The sequence below is a fragment of the Gopherus evgoodei genome, chromosome 12 (assembly GCF_007399415.2).
Source record: "Gopherus evgoodei ecotype Sinaloan lineage chromosome 12, rGopEvg1_v1.p, whole genome shotgun sequence".
Taxonomy (NCBI): Eukaryota; Metazoa; Chordata; order Testudines; family Testudinidae; genus Gopherus; species Gopherus evgoodei.
The window spans coordinates 10226950-10251367 of record NC_044333.1 but is presented as its reverse complement, the minus strand read 5'-3'; positions in this window follow the sequence as shown (position 1 = coordinate 10251367).

The following is a 24418-nucleotide window of genomic DNA, read 5'->3' as shown; positions in this document are numbered from 1 at the left end:
AGGTCGGGTGAGACATTACGTATGAATCCCATGGAACTGGCACTGAAGGCCCCCCAGCTGGGGGAAGATGAAGGAAAAGGCATCTGCTGGTACCGATGGTGACCATGGTACCAGGGCACACAGCTCAATCCCATCCATGAGCACTGGTCTGGATGAACCATTGATACTGCCTTGGCAATACAGAGACTAGCCAGCTCCAGTGGTAGAACTGGGTCCCTCAGGTGAGGCCACACAGACTTTTCTGACACCGGAGGAGGTCTTTCTTCCCTACCCACAGTCTCTCCGCTTCTGTTAGGCCCAACAGTTCTCAGGGAGGTTCCTGCATTGGCGGATGAACCACTGCTACTGTTGCAGGAGAGGCCCCCTTCCCTAGCCATCAGACAGGGGCCTCTCGGTACTGACTGGTACCACTGTTTCCGCTGCTACTGTCTTCCTTGGAAGAATCAGAGACCTTCCACACACACATCTCTCCCCCCCCCCCCCCCCCCCGCCCTCCCTGCAATGTGTCTGACATGGCACAGGAGCCCAGACAGCTGCAGCAACCCTCTCCTCCCGGCTATGATCCTGCCCCACATCCCCAGTGATGCCTCGTATCACTTTTTGTGGGGACCACCATGACCAATTATGATGTGGGTCCCAAAAGAGCCACACTGAGGTTACTTACTTAATTAGGGCAAACTGCAAAGAATGGGGCAGACAATCCCCAAAGCTGGTGGTCATTCCAGTACCTAGTTCCACTGAGCTAGCCTCAAAACAGCTTCTATGATACCTTACTGGTCACCCAGAAGCCAAAACACAGTTCTCTTAAAGCAACTCAGCGTTGGGTCTCCACCCTGTCACCCAAGTTAAATATGATGATTACTGAAAATCTTGTTTATCATATAAGAAAGTTCTACCAGTCCCAAAGGATCAGACATATTACCTCCCAAGTATCAGAGGGTAGCCGTGTTAGTCTGGATCTGTAAAAGCAGCAAAGAATCCTGTGGCACCTTATAGACTAACAGACGTTTTGGAGCATGAGCTTTCGTGGGTGAATACCCACTTCCTCAGATGCATGTAATGGAAATATCCAGGGGCAGGTATATTTATGTGTGCTAGCAAGCAAGCTAGAGATAACGAGGTCAGTTCAATCAGGGAGGATGAGGCCCTGTTCTAGCAGTTGAGGTGTGAAAACCAAGAGAGGAGAAACTGGTTCTGTAATTGGCAAGCCATTCACAGTCTTTGTTCAATCCTGAGCTGATGGTGTCAAATTTGCAGATGAACTGAAGCTCAGCAGTTTCTCTTTGAAGTCTGGTCCTGAAGTTTTTTTGCTGCAGGATGGCCACCTTAAGGTCTGCTATAGTGTGGCCAGGGAGGTTGAAATGCTCTCCTACAGGTTTTTGTATATTGCCATTCCTAATGTCTGATTTGTGTCCATTTATCCTTTTCCGTAGAGACTGTCCAGTTTGGCCAAATATTCTCACCAGTAACTGCACACCACACCATAATAACTCTAGCTCAGGAACCAATCCATGCAACAAACCTCGATGCCAACTCTGCCCACATATCTACACCAGCGACACCATCACAGGACCTAACCAGATCAGCCACACCATCACTGGTTCATTCACCTGCACATCCACCAATGTAATATATGCCATCATATGCCAGCAATGCCCCTCTGCTATGTACATCGGCCAAACTGGACAGTCTCTACGGAAAAGGATAAATGGACACAAATCAGACATTAGGAATGGCAATATACAAAAACCTGTAGGAGAGCATTTCAACCTCCCTGGCCACACTATAGCAGACCTTAAGGTGGCCATCCTGCAGCAAAAAAAACTTCAGGACCAGACTTCAAAGAGAAACTGCTGAGCTTTAGTTCATCTGCAAATTTGACACCATCAGCTCAGGATTGAACAAAGACTGTGAATGGCTTGCCAATTACAGAACCAGTTTCTCCTCTCTTGGTTTTCACACCTCAACTGCTAGAACAGGGCCTCATCCTCCCTGATTGAACTGACCTCGTTATCTCTAGCTTGCTTGCTAGCACACATATATATACCTGCCCCTGGATATTTCCATTACATGCATCTGAGGAAGTGGGTATTCACCCACGAAAGCTCATGCTCCAAAACGTCTGTTAGTCTATAAGGTGCCACAGGATTCTTTGCTGCTATTACCTCCCAAGTTAATGAATATTCCAGATCTTACCCAAATACATGCTTGCAGCCATTTTTACTAACTCAACTAAAATTTATTAAAGAAAAGATTGAGAGTATTGGTTAAAAGATCTGTATACATAGACATGACTACCATTCTGAGATCAGTTTTACATTCGACTTGATGAGCTTTGTAGTTTCAAAGAGTTCTTTCAGAATTAGTCCATAGCTTATAGTCCAGTGTTCATATTCAGGATGATACAGATGGGACTGGAGATCTCAATCTTATGACTCAAGCTTCCCCCGCATAAAGCATCAAACAGATCTGAGATAAAAAGGATTAGGACCCAAGACACCTCTATACCATTCCAGGCCGTCTCTTGACAGCATGGGGTCCTTAAGTGGACAATAGGCAATCCATTGAGACTTTGAAGTAGACCTATTTCCTAAGCATCACTGATAATTAACTACATGGATTAACATAAAGTAACTTATCCATTAAGCAGTTTATTGCAAACTTTTTAAAGAGACATATAGACACTGAAATTATTTCACCCAGTAATTCATCTTAATGTTAATATTCCCTTTTGATCTCTGAATCAATAGTGAAAGGAACTGTCTGTTTACATGGCTAACATCTAACAAAATATAAGTAAACACTTACAATTAGTATCACCTCTAATTTTCTAACAATACAAGTTTTCATTTTTAAAGTTTTAGCCTATCTAACATGAAATGGCCCTAATTGTCACTTACATACTTTTTAAACTTATCTCTAAAGGATCATTTAGCCTGCAAGCTACTTAACCCTTTCTGGCCATATGTCACACCAACAGATCTCTCCTTTTGGCCATACTGAGGCCCTGGGATCCGTATAGCAGACACCCAGTACCATTGCAAGAGACCCACTGCTCTTCCTCCTTATGTCAGCCGGTTCCATCAGAGTACAAGGAGGAAGACACTGAGCTGGTACCACCGGTTCTGACCAGAGCTGCCTCATCACCGAATGATGCTGTAATCTGTTGCCACTCTCTCCGCTGAATGACCACCAGCAATATCAAGATCTGCTCCAAAGGGTGGCTAGTGACCTGCAAAACCTGCTGGTGGAGGTCCAGGACCCCCAACACTGTCTCTTGGACATCTTCTAGCCACAGGGACTGTCAGGGTGGCTCTTCCCGTAAACAAGGTCATACTGGAACCAGTCAGAATGGTTTGGCACATACCAGCATCATGTGCCCCCATCCCAAAGCGAGCTGAAAGTTGTTACTTTGTGCTGGCCAAAGGCTCCAATTTTCTCTTTACGCACCCTGCCCTTAATTCACTGGTAGTGCAAGGGGCTGCAGAAAAGGCTTGGCAGCACCTGCAGAAATCCACCCTACCAGAGAAAGGGTCAAAGAGGCTGAATCTCCTGGGCCGAAAGGTCTTTTCCTCCACAGGCCTTCATTTTCATATAGCCAACTATCAGGCATTGCTGACTAAACATGACTTTAAACTCTGCCAGCCTGGTGTAAGTATTAAGACCACTCCCTGTGCAAGACCAGGCTCAGTTCCAGTCCCTGGTAGATGAGGGATGGCTGGTGGCAAAGGTGGCTCTCCAGGCCATTGTGGGCACTGCTAATACTGCATCCTGGTTCTTGACCATGGGGCTGGTCATGCATAGGAACTCCTGACTCCAGTCATCGGGATTCTGAAGAGAGGTCTAAAATACTATCCATAGCAGAAAGGTGAAGAAGCAGTCTGCCTCTTCATGCTCTGGGGACTGCTCAGTTTGTCCCGCTGCCTGGACCCAGACCTTGTCGCACAGATTGTTGGTTCTAGAACAGGAGTGAGCAGACTCTTTGGCCTGAGGGCCTCATCCAGTTTCCAAAATTTGTATGGAGAGCTGGTTAGGGGCAGCTGTGCCTCCCCGCATGGTCACCCCCCTGGGACTCCTGCCCCATCCACCCACCTCTCTGTCTCCTGACAGCCCCTGGACCCCCCCGCCTCCCTATCCAACCCCATCTGGGACCCTGCCCCATCCAACCACCCCTTCTCCCTGTCTTCTGAATGCCCCTGGAACTCCTGCCCCTGACTGAATCCTCCCAACACCCTATCCAACCCCCCTTTCTCCTTCTTGACTGCCCCCCCAGGACTGCTGCCCCCATTCAAAGTCCCCTGTTCTTCTAACTGCCCTGACCCCTATCCACATCCCTGCCCCATGACCACTATCCTGAACTCCCCTGCTCTCTATCCAATGCTCCCTGCCCCCTTACCGTGCTTCCTGGAGCACTGGTGGCTGGCAGGGCTACAGCCACACCACCCAGAGCAGCAGGATAGTTGGCTGTGCTACCTGGCTGGACCCAGCCACACCACAGCGCAGCTCATAGCCCGTCCTGACCCAGTGCTCTGCAGCTGTGCTGCCCTGGGAGCTCACAGCTCCACTGCCCAGACCATTGCACCGGTGGCAGGGTGAGCTGAGGCTGGTGGGGTGGGGGAGCAGCAGGGGAGGGGCTGGGAACAAGATTCAGGGGCAGGAGCTCAGGCGCTGAGCAGGAGGGTCTCGGGCCAGATGTGGCTTGTGGGCCATAGTTTGCCCACCTCTGTTCTAGAAGGTTCCTTGGTCAGCAAACCCCAGGAGCTGACAAAGGGAGAAAAGCCAAATATGCATGTTGAAGTCTAGTGAAGAGAGATTCTCTTTAATTAACAGCTTTGATCATCTTATCTTTGAGAGCAAAACACATTGGCACTTTTATAAGAGTGGATAAAGCTTTTAAGAGTAATGGAGACATTCAGAAATAGCTACTCCAGTGGAGGAAGGATTAAAGGTGACTGGTAGGTTGTTTTTTTTTAAGTTCATTTCGATTGGTTGTGTTTGAGGTTTTTTTGCCTACCCTATTGCTGAATTGAGGATCTCCATAGAGAAAGCTGTGTCTCTGGGCTATGGCTGTTGTGCAGGTTGCTATGGAAACAGCAGGTTTTCATAGGCCAGGTTCTTGCCACTTCCAGCTGAACTCTGCAGGGTATTTAGAAACCAGACAGTCAGACAGAATATAAAACCCAAGAATCAAACTTCTCAAACTATCTGAATTTTAGGCGAGGACCCAGGACTAGAATAAGCTCATCCTATTCACATGCTGGAAGGTGTTTAAATTGGGTTGACAGCTGTACATTTTATCCTTCTGATATGTATTCCATTTCTACTAGGATCAGTCCTGGCTGTTGTGTTTTGGCACCCTGTGCTGTTTTGTTTTGTTTTTGCTTTGCTTGCATGAGTACCTGTATGCATCAGCTCCAACTTGTAAGATGAAGACAGGGAAACCAAGGCAGAATACACTTCAGCAATGTGATCAGGATGGAAAACTGCATTACAGCTGTACAGAATTTCTCCTCTCACTCCCCCAAGAACTAATATACAAGTTCTGTTGACCTGAACACTGTTAAAGCACCATGTGGTAGCTCCCACTATTGTTACAGCTGGAACATTTATTGCTGCAAGGAGGCGAACCCAGGAGAAAGATGCTGTGCATAACACTCACTCCGATAAGTCTACTTTGTAATGTAGGAGTCAGCAACTAGATGTCCCTGCATGCCATGTAGAGTTCCAGACGGGATGCAACAGTCTAGTCCAGACCACAATTTAAGGGGTGGTAGCTTAGCATGAACATGGACTAAATTGGGCAAGTTTTTTTAAATTTTTGTTTTAACTCAGCCACTTTTTAGTGTAAGCCTTGTCTAGACCAGACTTGAAAGGTGTTAGGACGTGTTAGTTAATGCATGCTAACTGGGGCAGGCTGGAAAACACAAATTCCATTTTGCAAAATCTTGCAAGGTTTTGACCTTTGTTTGCCTTCTGAAGAGGAATGAAACAAAGACCCTTCCTTTAAAATAAATAAATGTTTAAAAAAAAAATCTGAAAAAGAGGCTCAGCCCCAAATACCCAATATTCCAGTGGTTAGAGAACATCCCTGTATGTGAGACTCAACTTCAACTCCCAGCTCTGCCTGACAGACGTGGGAGAGGCTGACTCACTCACTCACTCTGTCTCTCACCTGGTGCTTAAGGCACTCACCTGGGCTATAGGAGACCTGCATTCAAGTCCCTGCTCTGAATTTGGCAGGACATGGACTTGAACCTGGGATTACCACATCCTCTGTGAGTGTCCTATCAGTGGGTATTGGCTATTCTGAGGTGGGTCTCTTCCCCCACCTCCTTTCATTTAACTAGAAATTCCATCTTGGACCCTAGAAATCTTTTTGGTGAACTTCTTTTTTTTTTTAACCAAACTGATTTAAAAAAAAAAAGATTCTACAAAAAATATTGGTTCTGATGAATTCCTGACTACCGTCAAACCTTTAAATTTTTAGTTAGACAAGGCCTGTGTGACCGATTCACTCCTGGGAGGGGTAGAATGGATATTTTTAAACCATCTTTATAATGATATCGGTCAGCTTCTCAGCTGGCATACCTCAATTTAAAATAGTAAATAGAGCTATGACATTTTTACAGAGGCAGAGGATCTGCTCTGTAAAGAGTAATGCTATGGTTCATACTAGATACTTTGTTTCATCTCAAGAAAGTTAACAAGTGTCCAAAGTGCGTAGGCTTAGTTGGGCCAGGCTCCCATGGGAAGCCAATGAGAGCTCTGTCCATTTAAAGCCCTGTCAAATTTGGATCACACAAAGGACTAGTAAGAAGTTGTCATGAGAGATCAGTGACTCACCAGCATTCTGCATCTGAACTGAAACAAGATGGCAGTTGCACCAGCAGCAAACCAGGAGCCTCCTCTTAGTGCATTGAAGGGTACAGTACTTCCATGACAGGACAACTCTGTTCTGCGCACCTTAGTATCCAGTGCCATAACAGCCACAGTGCAGTTCAGCTAAAATTAGTGTCAAGCTCCCTGTAAGTCCTGTTAATTTAGTTGCTCTGGATTTACATCAGTAACTGAGCAGAATGTGGCCCATTGTTTGTCCAACGTTTCCTGATTCGCAGTGTGTCTCGGCAGCCCAGCATACTGGAACTATGTAAATTGCTTTGATCGTAACTGGATAAAGAACCAATAATTTAAAGTTCTGTTTCTCATAGTCAAATTGCCATGTGCTCAACACTCAACTGTTGTGGGAGTGCTGCGCGCACGTGTTCTCTCTCTATATGGCAGTTTCACAAAGACTAAAGAAATTGGTCTACTTTTGGCTTTAGCTTTTCCTGTCTCAGCTGCTTTTCTCAAGGGAAGATATGCGCACAATCTGCTCTGCCTATCTTTGTATTCCACATTGAACTCTGAGTTCTGTGTTCTTTTAATTATGCGTTTTTTTTATTTGCTGCTACCATAGTGCATAAGTTTTTCTCTGTTAACTTTCAGTAACTTCAAAAACAAGGCAGTCAGCTTTCAAATTGTAATGGTGCTAGAATTCTATCTAGTTTTGGTTTCAACAATTCTGTACACATGGGTGGCAGGTGAACCCTGGGCTCTGGGGGGGGGGGGGCAAACCCCAGGATCAGGGAAGCTAGCCCCGGGCCCAGCCTGCCCCTTCTGCCCAAGGCCGGATCCTGTGTCTGCCAGCCCCCCTTCCCTAGCTCTGGAGTGCTTAGTGGGCAGGCACTGCGCTGCCACCCCCAGCACTGGAGCACAGGCTAGTCCCCTTTAGCCCCAGCCTGGGGCCCTGGCCACAGGGGGAAGAGCCCCGCACAGCACCATGAAGGAGCCTACGGGTGGAGCAGAGCAGGGGGGAGGTATGCAAGGCTGTAAGGGGAGGTTCAGCCTTCCCCAACCTTCGATAGCTGCTGCCCATGTCTATACACATGCTGGATTCAGTTCAAATCTGGTGTAAGCAGGCATTGCCTCATGCTATATGTTTTAACACACAAGTCTAAGCCTGATACATTAAGAAACTGAATACATGTAAATGTTCCAATAGCTTTTTCACAGACTAGACTCCTTCCTAGTCTGGGCCTAGTCCTTTTCCCGGTACAGTTCTTGTTAGTTCCAGCTCAGATGGTAACTAGGGGATTTCTCATGACTGGCAGCCCCCTCTGTTCTATTTAACCTCCTTTTATAGCTTTGCCACAAGGAGGGAATCTCTGGATCCCCATCCCTCCTAAATGGAAAAGCACTAGGTTTAAGATGGATTCCAGTTCAGGTGACATGATCACATGTCACTGTAAGACTTCCTTCTTCATTACCTAGTAGCTGGGAGACATGTACATAGGAAGGCTTGCAGGTAAACCAACCCATTCACAATTCATTGAGTCTGAAGCACCCTTAATGGCTTCCACTTAACCTGTTTGCATCAGTATTACAAGTTTATATCTTATTCTCCTAACTCCAGACATAGAAATAATACATGCAAACAAATAGGATGAACTCACTAGTAGAACACAAGCTTTGTAATGAGACCTTTCAAGAGACCTTTTGCATGAAGCATATTCCAGTTACATTATATTCACACTCATTAGACTGCACTCCATATATTTTATGGAAATAATGTCACAGGTGCCATATACAGCAGCATTTTAAAATGGATTTACATTGAGGAAGCCATGTATTTGCTTATAAAGTGAAATCCTTGTGCCTATGGGTGGTAATGACACCCACTCTGGATTGGTGGAAGGCGATACTGACAGGCCTTCTAAAGAAGATTTATTTGGATGGGTTGAGTTAGTCAGATTTAACTAATGTCTCCTATTGCTGTCTCTGAGGGCAGTGAGTATTTAAAAGCAAAATTCTAAGGGGCCAATTAAAGTTAATTTGCTCAGTTCTGCACCAATAAGGCGCATCAGAGATTATAAATTAAACTGTTAAATGTAATCTTCATTTTATATAAGATAATGTACACACACACAAAAGACCCCATTCTATCCTCAGAGTTGAGAAGATGGTTAATATCATGTGCTGCTTTCCACTAAGGGTAGCATAATATGTTTACGGTAAAAGTCACCAGGTCTGTTCCTTTTGCTCATTTCAGAATTATAGTGCAAACCTACAAAAATACGAGCCATTCTGAGTTGACCTGTAGAGCGTGCATAGCACAGGACTTGCTTATGTCCAGCACTCTGAAACTGTAAGGCACAACAGCCTGACTCTGTTTTATATCTCTCCTTATAGAATAAAGGATGCAGACAGGCACTGTGACTAATTTAGCATGAATTTCCAGCTATTTACCTTAGGCCATGGCTGCACTGGAGAGTTGCAGCGCTGGTGAGGGGGTTACAGCGCTGCAACTCACTCTGTGTCCACACTTGCAAAGCACGGCCAGCGCTGCAGCTCCCTGGTTGCAGTGCTAGCTTTACACCTGGTCTGCCTGGGGTGTAGCAATTCCAGCACTGGTGATGCAGCACTGGTCATCAAGTGTGGACACCAACAGCACTTTTATTGGCCTCCAGGGTATTAGGAGGTATCCCAGCATACCTTTTCAGCCACTCTGCTCATCGTTTCGCACTCCACTGCCCTGGGCTCAGGTGACCAGCCCTTTAAATGCCCAGGGAATTTTAAAAATCCCCTTCCTGTTTGCTCAGCCAGGTGTGGAGTGCAATCAATCAATCAGTGACCATGCCTCCATGCCCCAAACGAGCCCCAGCATAGAACACTTCTGAGCTGCAGGACCTCATCAGTGTTTGGGGTGAGGAAGCTGTGCAATCACAGCTGCGCTCCAGCCGTAGAAATTATGATACCTATGGGCAGATATCAAAGTCCTTGCTGCTAAGGGGCCATGAACGGGACGCGTTGCAGTGCAGGGTAAAAGTAAAGGAGCTGCGCGGTGCCTATTGCAAAGCCCGTGAGGGAAACTGCCACTCAGGAGCTGCCCCCCCCGGCCTGCCGTTTTTACAAGGAGCTGGATGCCATACTTGGGTGTGACCCCACTGCCAATCCAAGGAGCACCATGGAGAGTTCAGAGCAGGGAGAAGTGGGGGGGAGTGTAGAGGAAGCAGAGAGTGAGGGTACTGGGGTGGAGGGAGACACCCAGGAGGCATGCAGCCAGGAGCTCTTCTCAAGCCAGGAGGAAGCTAGCCAGTCGCAGTAGCTGGAACTTGTTGGTGAAGAGGAAGCAGAGGAGCGGGTTCCCGGTAAGCAGCTTTTATTTTTAGGATGGCAATGTTTTGTGAGAGGAGGGTGGGGGTTATGGCTGCCTGCATGCATGCCTAGATGTGGAATAGCCCATTGATTTCGTCTATCACATCTCTGTAATCGGCCTCGGTAATCTCTTCAAAAGTTTCAGCCAGAGCGTGGGCAATGTGCTTGCGCAAGTTTATAGGGAGAGCCACCGTGGTCCTTGTCCTGGTCAGACCAACTTGTCCGCGCCACTGTGCCGCAAGGGGTGGGGGGACCATTGCTGCACACAGGCAAGCTGCATAGGGTCCAGGGTGGAATCCACATTGCTGTAGAAGACCATCCCTCTCTTGCCAGGTAACACGCAGCAGTGATATATCTGGCAGTAGAAAATCCTGTTGAAAATGTAGTGATGATTGTTCAGTGCAGGTCCCCAACTATCTGCAATCTGCTTTCCCCACTGCTGCTCCCCAACTGTCTGCCCTCTGCTTTCCCCAATGCACAGAAACCCCAGCCCTCTGGCAGTTCCCCTTCCCAGGTGAAGTCGCGGCAGAAACACTCACCCCATTGCTAGACATGCCTGTGCCTTCGCTGCCGTGGCCTCTCTGTGCTATGTTAGGTATGTGGGAATGATGCTAGAAAACGTCTACAAACTCCTTCACTGTGATTATAAACAATGTAGCCTCTGTATTAAATGTTTCTATTTGTTTTTTTTAAGTGACCTTGAATAATCCAGCCCTATCACCGCCTGCCCAAAGGTTACAGAACTTGAGGAAAAATCCTAGAAAATCAAAAGAAGATTTGATCAAAGCAGTTATGAATCAGTACGCCAGAGACAGTAAGAGGCTGCAGGACTGGAGAGAGAAAATGCATGAGTGGAGACAAACACAGAGCAGGAGAAAGGAATTGGCTACCAACAAAAGCACAAAGCATCTGATAAGCCTACTGGCTTGCCAAACTGACTGTATGCAGTCTCTCGTAGCCATGCAGGTAGATCAGTACTGTGGTAACCCCCACCCCTCCTAAAGCTCTCTCCCTTGTTCCCCAGTATTTGCACGAAACACCTTTCTCCAGCAGCCGGGTTCTTACCACCACCAGCTGCCCCCAACACCTGTACGATCACCTACCAGCCCTGATAACTACAACCCTTACCCTATGCACTCAATCCCCATCACGATGCAGAATATTAATCCTGAAGTGCAGCAGGCATTGAACAGCAATCCAAGCAGGACATATTCAAACCTCTGAATGTACAGTCCAACACCCTACCCCCTGCCCTTTTATGTACTGTATTTTGAATAAATGATTTCTTGGCTTATAAAACTTTTATTATTGAAGAAAGTGATAACTACTGTACCCCAAGGGAAAAATGGGCACAGCAAAGGCACCAAACATTACTGTTGGCTTTCAGCCTCAAATTGCTCCCTTAAGGCATTCCTAATCCTTGAAGCCCTTTGCTGGGCCTCTCTAGTAGCCCTGCTCTCTGGCTGTGCAAATTCAGCCTCCAGGCGTCGAACATTGGAGGCCCATTCCTCACTGAATCTTTCACCCTTCCCTTCACAAATATTATGGAGGGTACAGCACGTGGATATAACTGCAGAGTTGCTGCTTTTCCCCCAAATCTAGCTTCCCGTAGAGACACCTCCAGCATGCCTTTAAACGGCCAAAACACACTCCACAGTCATTCTGCACCAGCTCAGCCTGTAGTTGAACCGGTCCTTGCTCCTGTCAAGCTTCCCTGTATACGGTTTTATAAGCCAAGGCATTAAGGGGTAAGCGGGGTCTCCAAGGATCACAATGGGCATTTCGACGTCCCCTACTGTGATCTTGCGGTCTGGGAAAAAACTTCCGGCCATCAGCTTCCTGAACAGGGCACTGTTCCAAAAGATGCATGCATCATGCACCTTTCCAGGCCATCCTGAGTAAATGTCAGTGAAACGCCCACGGTGATCCACAAGCGCTTGGAGAACCACAGAGAAATACCCCTTGCGATTAATGTACTCTGATGCCAGGTGGGGTGGTGCCAGAATAGGAATATGCGTCCCATCTATTGCACCTGCACAGTTAGGGAAACCCATTTGTGCAAAGCCATCCACAATGTCCTGCACGTTCCCCAGAGACACGGTTCTTCTTAGCAGGGTGCGATTAATGGCCGTGCAAACTTGCATCAACACTATTCCAACCGTCGACTTTCCCACTCCAAACTGGTTCACCACCGATCGGTAGCTGTCTGGAGTTGCCAGCTTCCAGATTGCAATAGCCACCCGCTTCTCCACTGGCAGGGCAGCTCTCAATCTCGTGTCCCTGCGCCGCAGGGTAGGGGTGAGCTCAGCACACAGTCCCATGAAAGTGGCTTTTCTCATCTGAAAGTTCTGCAGCCATTGCTCGTCATCCCAGGCTTACAGGACGATGTGATCCCACCACTCAGTGCTTGTTTCCCGAGCCCAAAGGCGGCGTTCCACGGTGCTGAGCATGTTCATTACTGCCACAAGCAATTTATTGTCTTGCGCGTCAGGTGAATCAATATCATCGTCTGACTCCTCACTGTCACTTTGGAGCTGAAGGAATAGCTCCACTGCCATGCGTGATGTGCTGGCAACATTCATCAGCAAGACCCTCAACAGCTCGGGCTCCATTTGTAACAGAAATCGCGCTGCAGACTCACAATGGTGCCAAACTGCTTGGAATGTGTAGCAAAGCACCACAGGGCGTTGGAACAGGAAGCGGAATGACTCTCACCCTTCCGTCCCCTTCCCACAAGCCACAGTGCCAAAATGGGACGAGGTGCTCTGTGGGATAGCTGCCCACAATGCACCACTCCCAGCAGCGCTGCAAATGCTGCAAATGTGGCCACACTGCAGCGCTGGTAGCTGTCAGTGTGGCCACACTGCAGCGCTGGCCCTACACAGCTGTAACTCCCAGCGCTGCACAAATGTAAGTGTAGCCATACCCTTAGTATCTGAAGCATGGAGAGAGTTTAGCCATGTGACTTCCATAAGAGTCAATGAGTCTCATGACTAGACCAGTGCATGATGCTTATACTACAGGAGTGAGAGAGTGATCTGTCTTATAGATTTAGGCAAGTAACAAACCTTTGTATTCCTGACTACTCTGTTGGGAACAGTTTTTTGTGACTTCACTGAGCACATAAACCATCTGCACTAAAAAAACCCCTAACATCTAGCACAACTGACTTATTCAGGCCCTCAAACTCGAGTTTGTAAATGTTGCATTCTTATCTAATGAATTCCAAGGTAGTAGCAGTATAAAAACATCAATTATCACAATTAAATAGGAGCAAGAATCCTTTACTTTGATTTAGAAGCTGACAATTTGAGCACTGGTGGCTTATATAAGTGCCTATTACCCCCCCACCCCATCTTGATTTTTCACACTTGCTATCCAGTGACTCTATCTCCAGCTGAGGTAGTAAGACCTCTCTGCTGTAGCTGACGCTGGGTGGTTTAGTCCCCAAAACAACCTTATTCTCCATTGTATTAAGGGTTTTTCTGTGCTGTTCTGGCAAGTGGTAAAGTAGGTTGAATAATTTTGTGAATGGAATAGTCTCCGAGAGCTTCCCCAGTCAGTGCACAGCTGGCACTTGGGTCTTATGCCCATCCTGCTCCTAGCATGGGTGGCTGGAATACAGTGCACTTTTGCTGTTCACTTCTTTTCAAGACCCCTAGGAAGGATGCTCTAAGGCAGTGGTACTCTGACTGAAGCCCGTGAGCCACAAGTGTCTCTTTAATGTGTCTCCTGTGGTTCTTTGCAGCACAAGATATTAAAACACTGTGAGTTAATTATTAACCAATCAGGATGCTTTTACTATGTCATTAACCAATTAAGTCATCAGCTTGCAGTACATTATTAACTTATTTGCTGTGGGAATACAATACTATTACTACAGTAAATGAAACCTTGAATTTACACTGCTGTGGCTCTTTTGGGTAATGTTGATTGCTAATTTGGCTCCTGAACTACTGAGGTCTGAGTATCCCTGCTCTAAGGGTTTGCATGTGTTGCAATCCTAGGTGTGATCAGAGCACAGGAAGTCCCACCTGCACTAGCGCTGCTAAATAGAGTGGTGTTGATATAGTAGCACAGGCGTCGGTGTATAAGCATGCTGGGTGGCCTGGGTATGTTCTCGCATTGCTAGCTGCACTGAAGCACCTGCTTTGCTATTTTTAGCTGGGCTAGCATGGGTGAACGGAGAAGCGATATGTCTACTCGCGTTGCAATCACACGTTGGACTGTAGTGTAGACATACCTGGGATTCACACAGAGACAGGCCAGGCCCCTGCATCACCCGAGCACACAAGTGCAAATGATAACTTAAAGTGAAACCCACCAGCCTCTCACGGAGTGCAGATGCAGAGTAACTAAGAATCATGCTCATAGAGTCTAATGGCAGCAGCCACAGGGATATAAATGCACATTGTGAAGTGATGGATGCAACTCAGGAAATCACATTCTTAGTTAAGGGCAAAGACCTCAGATCTGGATGAGCTGCTGTGCGGCAGTTTGGAGGTCCCACACGATTGCCCAGATTCCATCAGGGTCAGAAACAGCCTCTCAGGGTATTTTGGCATTTCTGTTTCAAGCCCTTGACTGAGGCAGGAAATTGGTGTTTGGGGGAAATTAAACATACAGCTGGAAATAGGGCAAGGCACACAAACTCTGCTATTCCTTTGGGCAGAGGTCTTTGTTTTAGCCATATCCTCTACACCAGTGGTCCCCCCCCCCCTCCCCAACATGTTATAACAACTCCATAGCCCAGCTGTGCCACAAAACTGGGGTTCTGCATATAAAACCCAGGGCTGGCATTAGGGAGTAGCAAGCAGGGCAATTGCCCAGGGCTCCACACTACTCCAGTGGGGCCCCCTTGAAACTAAGGTGCCCAGGCTTTGGCTTTAGCCCTAGGTGGCGGGGCTCAGGGACCCAGGCTTCAGCCCCATGCAGTGGGGCTTCGGCTTTCTGCCCTGGGCCCCAGCGAGTCTAACTCTGGCCCTGCTTGGTGGACCCCTGAAACCTGCTCATGGCTCCCTCTAGGTTGAGAACCACTGCTCTACTCTAAGCTGATCAAGGCGCCTCCCCATTGCAGTCTCTGTGTTAAAGATTTGTACATTAACATTTATTAGGCTTCCCTTGGTGTACAAAATTCTAGCTTTCTCCCCCTCCCCCCTCCAATGCTGTCAGTAGAATAACTCGCCTCTGCTACACCTCTAAACAAAACACCCATTCGTTAATGCAAATCCTAACTAAAGTACCTAGCATTTGCTGTTTCTAAGAATATCCCGAAAACCTCTTATCAGTTTTCAATGCATCACTGATTCCTAGCCAGTGGGGATCCCCTATCAGCTGCCTGCTACTATTTAGAATGTATGTACACTAGCAAAAATTTGAGCTCCCTGAAACAGTTTCACAGGTGTCCCAAGATGGTAAATTATATTCATTCGGCAATTGCTCCAGCAATCAATAAGCATGAATAGAAAGAGCTTATTGTCACATGTAATTTTCATGTTAAACTATTCCTGGAGGCCGTTCACTTAGGGTCTGGTGTAATGTAATTCAGTCCTAGTCTCTAAGAAGAGTTTTTCCTTCCAATATCTTACAGTCGTCATGGACAGATGATTGTTCGGACAGATGAGTTTAATGATCATTTAGATTATGGTTGGAGAATAAAGTGAATAAGAATGTGATCTCAGCAGTTTGGGCCAAATTCTGCTGTTATGCCAGTGTAAATCCAAAGAAATTCAGTGACTTTATTGGATTTAATGTGGTTTGACTGAAAGCAGACTCTAGCCTTTTATGTGCAACAGAGGCTGCTGTCCTCCTTACCCAGTGCAAACAGTCAGGGCCTCTGTGGCTCAAACTCCTAAATCTAGGCCACTGAATGGCAAGTTGTGGCAGCCAGCCCCTGGCCCACATTGGGGGCAATGCAAAGCCACCCTCTTGTAAAGAAGGCTTTGCAAGCATGGCCCAGTTTCTTGTCTTCCCTTAAGCGAGGTGCGTTTCCAGCTGTGCAGTGCGGGAGCAATCCCTGCAGCGACTGCTGTTGGCAGTGATATGTATTCAGTGTGCTTTCACCTGCAGAACGTCAGCTCAGTCTGCCTCCCCTCATTTTTCCTAATAGGGTTTGTATGAAGAGGTTTGAGACCCTGTAAGTCTGGGGCCCTCACTTTGCTGAAGACTTATCTTGACAGCCACAGCTCCTATTTCTCGCTTTGTTCTTGCCAGCACTGAGTTCCCTCAGAGAGGCAGCATCTGTCCAGTGGGTCCAGGGGTGTGGAGGAAGAGGTCAGAGGGAACACTGGTAGAAGAGGCCTCTGGAAATCCATGCTGGTGTCAAGCATGTGTTTCCTGAGCCTTGTCAGACCTCTTGGCAAATGAGGATCATATTATCCATGTCCTCATTTGATATAGCTATAGCGCTTGCCATTCATGTTTTATTTTTAGCAGCATGACAGTGATACAGACAATTAGACTGCATAATACTCCCATGTGGCAAAAACTAAGCTGTTTATCACAGTTTTGCAAAAACCCTAAATACTTTGAGCATTTGCCTTGAATTTTTCTCCTGTGGAAACAAAGGCCAACACTCCCCACCCACCACCTTGCATACTGTTGCTAGAAAACTCTTCTCTTCCCCAAAATTATTTGGCTCAAAAAGCTGCTTTCACCAGCAGAGGTTGGCAACGTTTCACTCAAGGGGGAGAGAGCAGCTTTGTTTCCACTTGGTATGGTTCCTGGGATGATGGGGCCCTGATCCTTGATGAGGCTCCTAGGTACTAACATAGGGATCAAACTGGCAAATTCTCAGTTTCTGTGCTCAAATTTGTGGCAAAAATAGTTTCAGAAAAACTTACAATGATTGCTCTGACAGCAGTGCTGCTGTGCATTGTTTAAACAGGTGGTCATGTTTCTCCACAGAGGTGGTTGACGTGATTTTCACGTACAAGGCCAGATTCTACATTGCTCCAGTGAAAATTCAGAATAACTCAGCTGGAGCCACTGGATTTACATAGGCAGAATTTGGCCCACTTGTAAAGATTTTTTGGCAAGCTTTAAAATACCCCTAGCAACCAGAGCTGCAGATCCAGAGAAAAAGAGCTTTGGTGTGTGGAGGTTGGTTGTTTTTCTTATTCAAAAGCTTTTTTTGCTCTTTAACCATTCCATAACACTTGTCTGGATGGAGCACAACTCACTACCAGTTAAATTTGCTTCCCGACCAAACACATCCCAAGTCTAACACTTGCCCACTCACCATATCTTCCTGGCTTGTGCTTTTTCAGCCCAACTCCTTCAACAATCAACACCTCGGTGATGTTTTGGGGACGGAATCCCTAGCATGCATAGGAGAACAAGCTCTTTTGTGTTTCTACTTTCACCCTATTTTAAAACTTACTATGCAGGTAGGAGATCGAGAGTATTTCAGCCTCTTAAACGGGAGGCAGCTGACTACAGACATGATTCCATAGAGTCTGAGTTCCAGCTTTCTTTTGTTTATCATAGACCACACTTTGTCTGGAGCTTTTAGCAGTACCGAGAGAGATCGAGGGTGAATACTCTAGTGTAATTAAATAGTTGCAGAAGCTACCATTTAACCTTATTTTCATAGATACTAGAACAGTGCATGAACTACAGACCAAAAGAGGCTGGGCTTTCTGCATGAAAAATTCTACATAACTGATAGTCACCATCGCTACTTTTTCCCTGGTTTTGTTTTACGTCCCAGTGCCCATAGCTGCCCTCTTTCCATGCTGCCCTCTGCATCTGTTGAGAATGCATCAGACCTCCAGAATGCACTGTTTTGCATGCTGGTTTTAGGGGGAGCGAGGAGAAAACTTTTGACTTTCATTATTTTAGGTGAATTTTTATTTCTTCAAGTTAACCTCTCTCTACCTTGTATGTCCCAGTGCAAACTCCTTGCCCGAGTCCATTTGTGAATGAGGAGGACATAAACGCCTTTATTTATAACCTTCAGGAGTCTGCTAAATTGAAACTAGAGCATAATTGTTTTAGTCTCCTACCTTGTCATCCAAGACAAACAGTGTCCTATTTTACTCAGTTGTCTTCACTCGGAGGTTTGAATGGTCTTTGCCCTTGGTTTATATTTAGCTCTCCAATCAAAATAAAACCCCACTCCACCTAGGGGAAACAAGAGTCTGAGTCAAATACTTTCTTCATCCAGTCTCTAGATCACAGGTTCTCTGTGTGCAAACTTTCTTCCTTTGCTGCAGCAAAGGAGTGAAGGGGATTTTCTGTTCACCTTTTACAGAAAGGTCCAGGACTAGTCCTAAAAAAGACGTTAAGTGCTCAGTCAGAGCCTCGAGGCCTTTATGCTGCCAAATCCATGGCACTTGCTTCATTCATAGATTCCAGGGCCAGAAGGGACCATTTTGATCATCTAGTCTGACCTCCTGTACAACGCAGGCCAGAGAACTTTCCCGAAGGGATTCTGAGAGCAGATCTCTTAGAGAAATATCCAATCTTGATTTAGAAATGGCCAGTGATGGAGACTCCACCACAACCTTGGTAAATTGTTCCAAAGGGTAGTTAACTCTCTCACTGTTTAAAAACGTGCACCTTATTCCATTCTGAATTTGTCTGGCTTCAACTTCCAGTCTTCCCTGACCTAGCTCTACCCTCTGGGATTCCCAGACTAAGAACCCCAAATAAGTATCTTCAGGGTTTCTGCTATACCCTTCTGGCTCCTCCTAATGTTCTTACTGGAGACCATGTTTGCAGCTCCTATTACTTCCCAGCCCTGCCTTTTATTGAAGAAAGGCAGCCATATATGTGTATTTTGCCCTCTTCCCAGCATACCTTGCCTTGGAGCCTGCAAGACCCATCAGCCCTGGGAGCTATAAATCCCAGCATTTTTCTGATCTGGGCTCCAACTTGGAACAGTAGCACTAGACCTGGAGCATGTCTTAGAATATAACCCCAGTAACAGGATGTGCTGGCCTTCTAACTACTACCGGGATTAGTATTAATCTCTGAATTGCCCCAAATTTTAAATTTGGGAAGCTATCAATTTTAAGAAAAGATGAACTATATTAATATCTTACAGGAGAGCCCATTAAAATCTAATTAGACTCTTATTGAAGTAAGACTGTCTATTGAATAATTAATAAATGTGGCAATTTTAAAAACCTCTGAACTGGGAGGATTTCATTAAGATAGAAGTCTTCTCGATTCCAACTTGGTTAAGTCATTTTAGATCCCCCCCCCATTCTCTTCCCTCCAATAGACACATTATATATGTCTCCACTTGCACTTTCTCTAGTTATGGATAATCCACTACAAGAAAACATTTGACTTAATGCAACATGTAACTGAGGACTAGCACAATTAGCAATGTCTGTTCTTGGTAGTGTTCACTGGAAACAATTTAAAGCCTGATCCTGCAATGAGCTCTGTATGGTAGCAATCTTGGAGCTGCACAGAACCCCACTGAAGTCTAAGGGTTCCATGCAAGCTCAGGGTTTACCTATATGGGACAATTTTCAGGACCCAAGTCTAGAGAAGGTAAGTTAGCGAGAGTAGTTTCGTGATGCAGTACAAAAGCAGGCAAGATGGAGAATTGTGTTGGATGGCATATTAGCCAAAATCCCGAAACAGCTCTCGCCATAGTGGCTTGAGCATTCAAACTGATTGTTTTGTGTTTACTGTATTGTGCAAAATTAACCTCAGATTGCTTAAATTCCAGGTTGCTCCCAGCTAGGGTTGCCACCTCTGTGATGCAAAAAAATGGGCCATCTGCTTGCTCCCCACATAGATCTGCCTAGTACCATTTGCCCCCCTACTCAGTGCACTGACTTCCCCTCCCAGCCCCAGGAGAGAGCTCCAACCCCCAAAGGTTTCTGCCCCAGAGCTGCCTCAGTCACCAACCACAATATGATGCTGGCTGGACCCACCCCATGCCCACCCAGCAGTGGCCCTGCAGGTACTACCTGTGTTGTGGTGACTGGGTGCTGCTGGTTCTGAGATCCCCTGTCCTGCTGGCTGCACCCAAGCTGCCCCATCCCCACAGGTCCCAGATACTCAGGAGCCAGAGCTCCCTGTGGGCAGGTACCATTGCTCTGTGGTCCCCCCCCTACAGCCACTAAAGGCTGAGGGAACCAGTGGGGCCATGACTGACAAAACCCAGTACTTTTACTGTCCCAGAATGACTCACCAATTTCCCAGGACAGCTACCTTAAAAAGGGGGCGGGGGATGTGGGAATGATCTTGGGGAAAATTTAGACAGGTGGCAATGCTGCTTCCATCATGCAGTCTGAGTAAACAGAACATGGACACCAAAAATGTAAATATATCATAAGCAGTTAAATCACAGCAGTGTCATGGATTCAAACAGTCCTCCAGTGGCACCCCCAGTAAGACGTGGGTGTTCTGTTGCTGGAGCGTTTAATGTGGAGATGACTATCCTGTCTACTCAGGATGGGAGGGGAAAAAACACATTTCTGCTCTACTTATGACTGCATTATTCAGTCTCTTGCTCAGGAGCATCATTTCAGATTTGGTGTGGGCAGGGGCAACTTTACCCATGATTCCAAGGGCTACTTAGGCACCTGGAAACTCTCTAGGCTTTTTTGCAGATAATTTAGAAATAAGCTGATAGGGCACTGTATCTAATTCCTATATTAAAAAAAAAAGGATTTAGTAAATATTAGACCCATTCAGCTCTAATACTAACATGTTCTCACATTTTGTGTTAAGTTACTTAAGGGACACTGTTAGATTTAAAATTTTAATGTATATTCTTTGTTACTAACTCTTAAATACAACAGTTGAAACAATTGTAGAAATATCTAGATTACTTTCTCTTGCATTTTTGCAGTTCATCAAGCTTGGAATAGACCATTTAAATTTGGAAACATCTTACTAGGGCAAGGCCCCCTGAGTTTATACTGCACCTGCCTGGGCCTCTAGAGGTGTTACCTCACTACAAATAATAGACTAGAAACTAACCTTAAACAGGAGTGAAACTGACACTTTCAAGTCACTTTCACGGTATTGCCAATCTCAAATGTTCAAAAATCATAAATCAGGCTCACCAAAAATCATGAGATTGGCTTTAAAATCATGAGATTATGTAAAAATAACATATTTGGGGTTCTGTTTATTTGACTTCTGCTTTTTGAGCCTTTCGGGTACACGGGGGTCGCATTTTGAAGCTTCATTGAATGCACTCTAAACACTAAAGTATTGAAGCCTTGAGGTAGATAAGTTTTGGTTATAGCCATTTGGGGAACAAAGCCTGATAAGGTTAAGTGACTTAAGGCCATATAGCAAGTCAGACAAATTTGGAATCAATCCCAAGCCTCAGGGTTCCCAATTACCTTGCACTCATTGCTAGACACACTCCCTTTGCACCAACATGGCTGGTTAGTGAGTCACTGAAGTATGCTGCATACACTGAAGACTTAAATATACCATCAAAAGAGCTTGCATCTTTCGTGAGGTTTTTCAGCCTTTTAGAAAATTATAGGAGTATCTGATAATCTGGGGTGCAGACTGGGAGCTGTTTTTATGGCTCCGAAACAGAAAGTTGTCAGTTTTACTTTGTGAGCTGTGTTAATCAGTATGGCAACATAACTGACCAATGCAATCTGGGACTCTTTTTAGTTCCTATGAAAAGCTTGGGGTGGCTTCAAACAGGAAGAGAGAGTCTGATCCAATTAGCGTTGGAATAAAGGAGGGAATGAATTTAGAAGTGGATTTCTATGGGCATCCACATTAACAAAATATGCCAGCAGCAACACCCTGTAGAGAAAAGGGACAAAGAGTCCTGTGGCACCTTATAGACTAACAGAAGTATTGGAGCATGAGCTTTCGTGCGTAAATACCCACTTTGTCAGACCTTATAGAGAAGTGTTTGATGGCCTCCAGTTGGGTATGTTTGCAGATCCACTGTATGCTCTGCTGCCATGTAAGATATGGGTACATATCTTCATGAAAGATTTCCACTAAGTGATATAGTTCCTTGTCTTTGCCACATTTTTATGAAGTGTCAGATCTTTAGGGAATGATCTGAAATTGTGCTGCATGTCTTCCTCTCAGCCAGTGACGACAAACCTATTCCTTCACTGCCAGTCCTGGTAGCTTTCCCTGCACTTTTGTGTGTGTGTGTGTGTGTGTGTGTGTGTGTTTAAGAATGCCTGTCCAGATCACGTGACCTGCCCTGGAGTGAATGCCATCTTCAGAGGTGAATTCCATTTTCCTGAACTCAGCCTAGCTGAGTGACACTAACATTTCCTTTGCTTTTATACTAGTTAGGGGAAGCTAGAATAAGGTCTCATCTACATGCAAAGTTGCAACAAGTGAGTTAGTCACCTTAACCCACTGCATGAGGGTATGACTATGCTGGAGTTGGAGCTGGAAATTTCAGTTAGGGTAGATGTACACATGCTAGTGTAGAATGAGATGGCACACTAAAAATAACAGGGTAGCTGCGGCAGCGTGGATGGCAGCTCAGGTTAGTCATCTGAGTACAATCCAGTCAAAAGTCCTATATGCATATGTGGGCAGCTAGAATCCCAGGTATTACTATATTGGCAGAACTGCTTCATTGCCATTTACTGTCTGCAGTAGGGGACTAGCCAGCATAGTCTTAATCTACACTTAGAAGTTAAATCGGCATAATTACATAGGTCAGGGGTGCGAAAAAAATAGCATCTCTGACTGACATACCTATACCAACAAAACCTGAGTGTAGATACAGCTATGTCAATGGAAAAGTGCTTCTATCACTGTAACTAATGTCGTTCAGGGAGATGGTATTCCAACACTGACAGAAAAACTCCATCTGTTGGTGTAGGCTACATCTAAACTAAGTGGCTATGTTTGCATAGCTATGCCAATGAAGGATCTGTTGTGTAAATATACTGTTACACCTGGGCTGAGCCAGTTAGTTAGGGTCAGATTTAAGCTAACTCAAAGTAAGGGTACCTACAGAGGTGTTTGCGCCAGTTTAAAAAACAAATACAGTTCATTTTACTACAAGTTTGTTTGTTTGTTTGTTTTTTATTTTGGTCAAAAAACTGAAAACCCAAAGTTATGGCTGTGGGAACCCAAAAAGTTGTGACTGGTCAGGAAAAATGTTGGTTTTACTGAAAGTTCTCATAGACTGACTGAAAATTGAACATAAAATGCTTTTTTTCCCCAAGAAAGCCTATTTTTTTAAAATAAAAAAGGACATTTCCAATAAGGATTTCCACTGTGATAAAATCACTGTTTTCCATTAAACGAGCAAGCACTTTGATAGAAAATTGTCATCTAGCTCTTGTACTCAGGAAAAATACTGGACTGATGGGTTTTATTAGTTAGCACTAGAATATATCACTCATAAGGCATGGTATAATGAACATCAGAGCCAAAGTATTGGTTAAGGAGAGCACTTCAGGCTCAGAGTTGGAGTTGCTGATTAACCTAGGTTATCAATAGACTTGAACCATAATGGTTATAGAAGAAAAAAAGACTCTTGCTTTTTATGATTATTATTTAAAGTACTAAATATGCAAGAGTAAAATCATATGTGTTCATTAAGACTGAAACTACTACAAACTCTCTCAAATCAGTTAAGAGTTACACAATGTAATCATCAAACTGAGGTCAAAGTAATGTCTATTGCAAGTCAGGAGACAGGATTATAAAACAGGCAGTTCAAGGAGGCAGCTTGTCAATTTTGTTGCAGGCCACAGTCAGTGACATTTTTCTCACTGCAGTGATGCAATCTTTAGTAGGTGAGACTTTTAGGCTTGGCTAAAATCTTTGTTTTCCTGCTGGAAATTCACTCTAATTACAGTGGCTGACTTCTTTCTTTCTCTCCCCCACCCCCCAGCATAAACATTAAAGTATAAACTTACAAGGTAGTTCAGGAGCTTTTCACTGAGCAATGTCAATTTTGTTTCTGTGGAAAACTAACACATCGCTAGCAACAGACACATATGATTTCTATGGGCCCCTTCCCATTGTGGCTTTAACAGGATCTTAAACACACAAACATCCTACCACACTTCCACCCTAAAGGTAAATAGCCTTCAGGATGTCTCCTGTAAGATCAAAAGAAAAAGAAAACTACTTAAGGTGAAAAGGTTCAGGCTTCTGCTCTGTTGTGGGTAGGAATTGTACTGCAGTTGAGGACTAGATAGAACTTCTCCTCTTCTAGCTAGAGGATATCTTTGGTTACAAGAAGGATTGTAGCAGGTGTTGGTGCTGTCTCTTCCTTTCCCCCAGGGTGAGG